The sequence below is a fragment of the Palaemon carinicauda genome, chromosome 8 (genome assembly GCF_036898095.1).
Source record: "Palaemon carinicauda isolate YSFRI2023 chromosome 8, ASM3689809v2, whole genome shotgun sequence".
In the NCBI taxonomy this organism is placed as follows: Eukaryota; Metazoa; Arthropoda; class Malacostraca; order Decapoda; family Palaemonidae; genus Palaemon; species Palaemon carinicauda.
In genome coordinates this window covers 69,460,854-69,466,411 of record NC_090732.1, presented here as the reverse complement: position 1 = coordinate 69,466,411, position 5,558 = coordinate 69,460,854, and the positions used below count along the sequence as shown (strand labels likewise).

The 5,558-nt window shown below is 35.6% G+C and overlaps 1 protein-coding gene across 1 annotated transcript in view; it reads right to left on the bottom strand.

Moving 5' to 3' along the window:
• Positions 1-5,558, bottom strand: part of LOC137645276 (A-type potassium channel modulatory protein DPP6-like) — a 631,048-nt gene that overhangs the window by 493,883 nt on the left and 131,607 nt on the right. The gene's annotated exons all lie outside the window — the stretch shown is intronic.

Here is a 5,558-nt window from a genome sequence, read left to right as displayed (position 1 = left end):
CTTCACCATTGTTTCTACTTGGTAGGTGTCTGACTTGGCATTCGATTAATGATAAATTTTGCACATTTAAACGTGTTTTTCCTATTTCAAATAAGCCATATATAATAATCATTAAAATCTGGATTCTCTTAACGACCTTAGGATCAGAGCCCCATCCGATATCACTCAAACACTATAGTAACTGACCGGCCGGGTTTCGAGCCCTGGTCCAGGATACCTATTTGACATTGACCATACCGCTCAGTCACGAAGAAACTATAGTCTTTGAGTGATTTTGCCTGGGGCTCTGATCACGAGGTCGTTAAGGGAATTAAGACTTTAATGTATTAATCAATATGGCTTATTTGAAATATGAAAAAAAAAACGTTTAAACATGCAAAATATATCATTAATCAAAGGCCAATTCACATAACTACCAATTAGCTACGATGGTGAAAATGGGTTTATTTCAATTCTATGTACAAAAGACATGAATTCAACAGGTATATGTACAGAAGAATTGTCATTGACTTTTATCTTTTTTCGTGACTGAATGGTATGGTCAATATCATACAAGTATCTTGGTTCAGGGTTCGTAACCTGGCCGGTAAGATACTATAGTCTTTGAGTGATTTCGCCTGGGGCTTTGATCCCAAGGTCGTTAGGAGAATCCAGAATTCAATGTATTAATATAAATGGCTTATTTGAAATATGAGAAACACTTCTTAATGTGCAAAAATTATCATTAATGGAATGCCAAGTCACAAACCTAGCATTTAGCTACGATGGTGAAAATAGGTTAATTTCAATTCTCAGTACAAAACACCTGCATTAACTGTGTATATGTACAAAGGAATTGTCATTGACTTTTATCTGTCTTCGTGCCTGGGTGGTTTCCTGGACCAGGGTTCGAAACCCGGCCAGTCAGATACTGGAGTCTTTGAGTGATTTTGCCTGGGGCTCTGATCCTGAGGTCGTTAAGAGAATCCAGACTTCAATGTATTAATATATATGGCATATTTGAAATATGAAAAGCACGTTTAAATGCGCAAAATTTATCATTAATCGAATGCCAAGTCACAAACCTACCAATTAGCTACGACGGTAAACATGGGTTAATTTCCATTCTAAGTACAAAAAACCTGAATACAACAGGTATATGTACAGAAGAATTGTCATTGACTTTTATCTTTCTTCGTGGCTGAGTGGTGTGGTTAATGTCATACAGGTATCCTGGAACAGTGTTCGAAACCCGGCCGGTCAGATACTATAGTACTTGAGCGATTTTGCCGGGAGCTCTGATCCCGAGGTCGTTAAAAGATTCCAGACTTTAATGTATTATTATATATGGCTTATTTGAATTATGAAAAACACATTTAAATGTGCAAAATTTATCATTAATCGAATGCCAAGTCACAAACCTACCAATTAGCTACGATGCTGAAGATATGTTACTTTCAATTCTAATTACAAAAAAACCTGAACTCAATAGGTATATGTACAGAAGAATTGTCATTGTCTTTTATTTTTCTTCGTGGGTGAGTGGTATGGTCAATATCATACAGTTATCCTGGACCAGGGTTCAAAACAAGACCGGTCAGATACAATAGTCTTTGAGTGATTTCTCCTGGATTCATGATCCTGAGGTTGTTAAGAGAATCCAGAATTCACTGTATTAAATAATATGGCTTATTTGAAATATGAAAAACACATTTAAATGGGCAAAATATATAATTAACCGAATGCCAAGTCACAAACCTACCAATTAGCTACGATGGTGAAAATGGGTTAATTTCAATTCTAAGTACAAAAAACCTGAATTCGACAGATATATGTACAAAAGAATTGTCATTTATTTTTATCTTTCTTCGTGGCTGAGTGTTATGATGAAAGTCATACAGGTATCCTAGACCAGGGTTCACAACCCGGCCTGTCAAATACTATAGTCTTTGAGTGATTATGGTTGCGGCTCTGATCCCAAGGTCGTTAAGAGAATCCACACTTTAATGTATAATTATATATGGTTAATTTGAAATGGAAAAACACGTTTAAATGAACAAAATTTATCATTAATCGAATGCCAAGTCACAAACCTACCAATTAGCTACGATGGTGAAGATGGAGTAATTTCCATTCTAAGTACAAGAAACCTGAATACAACAGGTATATGTACAGAAGAATTTTCATTGACTTTTATCTTTCTTCATGTCTGAGTGGTGTGGTTGATGTCATACAGGTATCCTGAAACAGTGTTCGAAACCCGTTCGGTCAGTTACAATAGTCCTTGAGCGATTTCGCCTGGGGCTCTGATCCTGAGGTCGTTAAAAGATTCCAGACTTTAATGTATTATTATATATGGCTTATTTGAATTATGAAAAACACGTTTAAATGTGCAAAATTTATCATTAATCGAATGCCAAGTCACAAACCTACCAATCAGCTCCGATGCTGAAGATAGGTTACTTTCAATTCTAATTACAAAAAACCTGAACTCAATAGGTATATGTACAGAAGAATTGTCATTGTTTTTTATCTTTCTTCATTGGTATGGTCAATGTCATACAGGTATCCTGGACCATGGTTCGAAACCCGGCCAATCCGATACTATAGTCTATGGGTGATTTCGCCTTGGGCTCCGATCCCAAGGTTGTTAAGAGAATCCAGACTTTATTGTATTAATGTATATTGCTCATTTGAAATATGAAAAACATGTTTGAATGAGCAAAATTTATCATTAATCAAATGCCAAGTCACAATCCTACCAATTAGCTATGATAGAGAAGATGGGTTAGTTTCCATTCTAAGTACAAAAAAACCTAAATGTGGCAGGAGTATATACAGAAGAATTGGTTTTGACTTTTATCTTTCTTCGTGGCTGAGTAGTATGATCAATGTCATACAGTTATCCTGGACCAGGGTTCAAAACAAGGCCGGTCAAATACTATAGTCTTTGAGTGATTTCTCCTGGATCCCTGATCCTGAGGTTGTTAAGAGAATCCAGAATTCACTGCATTAAAATATATGGCTTATTTGAAATATGAAAAACACGTTTAAATGTGCAAAATATATCATTAAACAAATGCTAAGTCACAAACCTACCAATTAGCTACGATGGTGAAAATGGGTTATTTTCAATTCTAAGTACAAAAAACCTGAATTCGACAGGTATATGTACAAAAGAATTATCATTTACTTTTATCTTTCTTCGTGGCTGAGTGTTATGCTGAAAGTCATACAGGTATCCTAGACTAGGGTTCACAACCTGGCCTGTCAGATACTATAGTCTTTGAGTGATTATGGTTGCGGCTCTGATCCCAAGGTCGTTAAGAGAGTCCACACTTTAACGTATAATTATATATGGTTAATTTGAAATGGAAAAAACACGTTTAAATGAGCAAAATTTATCATTAGTCGAATGCCAAGTCACAAAACTATCAATTAGCTACGATGGTGAAGATGGAGTAATTTCCATTCTAAGTACAAAAAGCCTGAATACAATAGGTATATGTACAGAAGAATTGTCATTGACTTTTATCTTTCTTCGTGGCTGAATGGTGTGGTTAATGTCATACAGGTATCCTGGAACAGTGTTCGAAACCCGGCCGGTCAGTTACTATAGTCCTTGAGCGATTTCGCCTGGGGCCCTCATCCCGAGGTCGTGAAAAGATACCAGACTTTAATGTATTATTATATATGGCTTATTTGAATTATGAAAAACACGTTTAAATGTGCAAAATTTATCATTAATCGAATGCCAAGTCACAAACCTAACAATCAGCTACGATGCTGAAGATAGGCTACTTTCAATTCTAATTACAAAAAAACCTGAACTAAATAGGTATATGTACAGAAGAATTGTCATTGTCTTTAATCTTTCTTCGTGGTTGAGTGGTATGGTCAATGTCATACAGGTATCATGGACCAGGGTTCAAAACCCGGCCAATCAGATACTATAGTCTTTGGGTGATTTCGCCTGGGGCTCCGATCCCAAGGTTGTTAAGAGAATCCAGACTTTATTGTATTGATATATATGGCTCATTTGAAATTTGAAAAACATGTTTGAATGAGCAAAATTTATCATTAATCAAATGCCAAGTCACAATCCTACCAATTAGCTATGATAGCGAAGATGGGCTAGTATCCATTCTAAGTACCAAAAAAAACCATAATTTGGCAGGTATATATACAGAAGAATTGTCTTTGACTTTTATCTTTCTTCGTGGCTGAGTGGTATGGTCAATGTCATACAGTTATCCTGGACCAGGGTTCAAAACAAGGCCGGTCAGATACTATAGTCCTTGAGTGATTTCTCCTGGATCCCTGATCCTGAGGTTGTTAAGAGAATCCAGACCTCAATGTATCAAAATATATGGTTTATTTGAAATATTAAAAACACGTTTAAATGTGCAAAATATATCATTAAACAAATGCCAAGGCACAAACCTACCAATTAGCTACGATGGTGAAAATGGGTTAATTTCAATCCTAAGTACAAAAAATCTGAATTCGACAGGTATATGTACAAAAGAATTGTCATTTACTTTTATCTTTCTACGTGCCTGAGTGTTATGGTGAAAGTCATACAGGTATCCTAGACCAGGGTTCACAACCCGGCCTGTCAGATACTATAGTCTTTGAGTGATTATGGTTGTGGCTCTGATCCCAAGTTCGTTAAGAGAATCCACACTTTAATGTATAATTATATATGGTTAATTTGAAATAGAAAAAACACGTTTAAATGTGCAAAATTTATCATTAATCGAATGCCAAGTCACAAACCTACCAATTAGCTACGATGGTGAAGATGGAGTAATTTCCATTCTAATTACAAGAAACTTGAATTCAACAGGTATACGTACAGAAGAATTGTCATTGACTTTTATGTTTCTTCGTGGCTGAGTGGTGTGGTTGATGTCATACAGGTATCCTGGAACAGTGTTCGAAACCCGGCCGGTCATATACTATAGTCCTTGAGCGATTTCGCCTGGGGCTCTGATCCCGAGGTCGTTAAAAGATTCCAGATTTTAATGTATTATTATATAGGGCTTATTTGAATTATGAAAAACACGTTTAAATGTGCAAAATTTATCATTAATCGAATGCCAAGTCACAAACCTACCAATTAGCTATGATGCTGAAGATAGGTTACTTTCAATTCTAATTACAAAAAAACCTGAATTCAATAGGTATATGTACAGAAGAATTGTCATTGTCTTTTATCTTTCTTCATGGGCGAGTGGTATGGTCAATGTCATACAGGTATCCTGGACCAGGGTTCGAAACCCAGCCGTCAAATACTATAGCATTTGAGTGATTTTGCCTGAGGCCCTGATCCTGAGGTCGTTAAGAGAATCCAGAAGTTGATATATTAACATGTATGCCTTATTTGAAATATACATACGAGTATACAGTATATATATATATATATATATATATATATATATATATATATATATATATATATACATATATATGTGTGTATATATAATTTTTCATCGTTGTTATCATCATTATCTCGTCACACTCTTATTGACGAGAACGGCCTCGGTTAGATTTCTCCAGTCGTCTCTATATTCAGG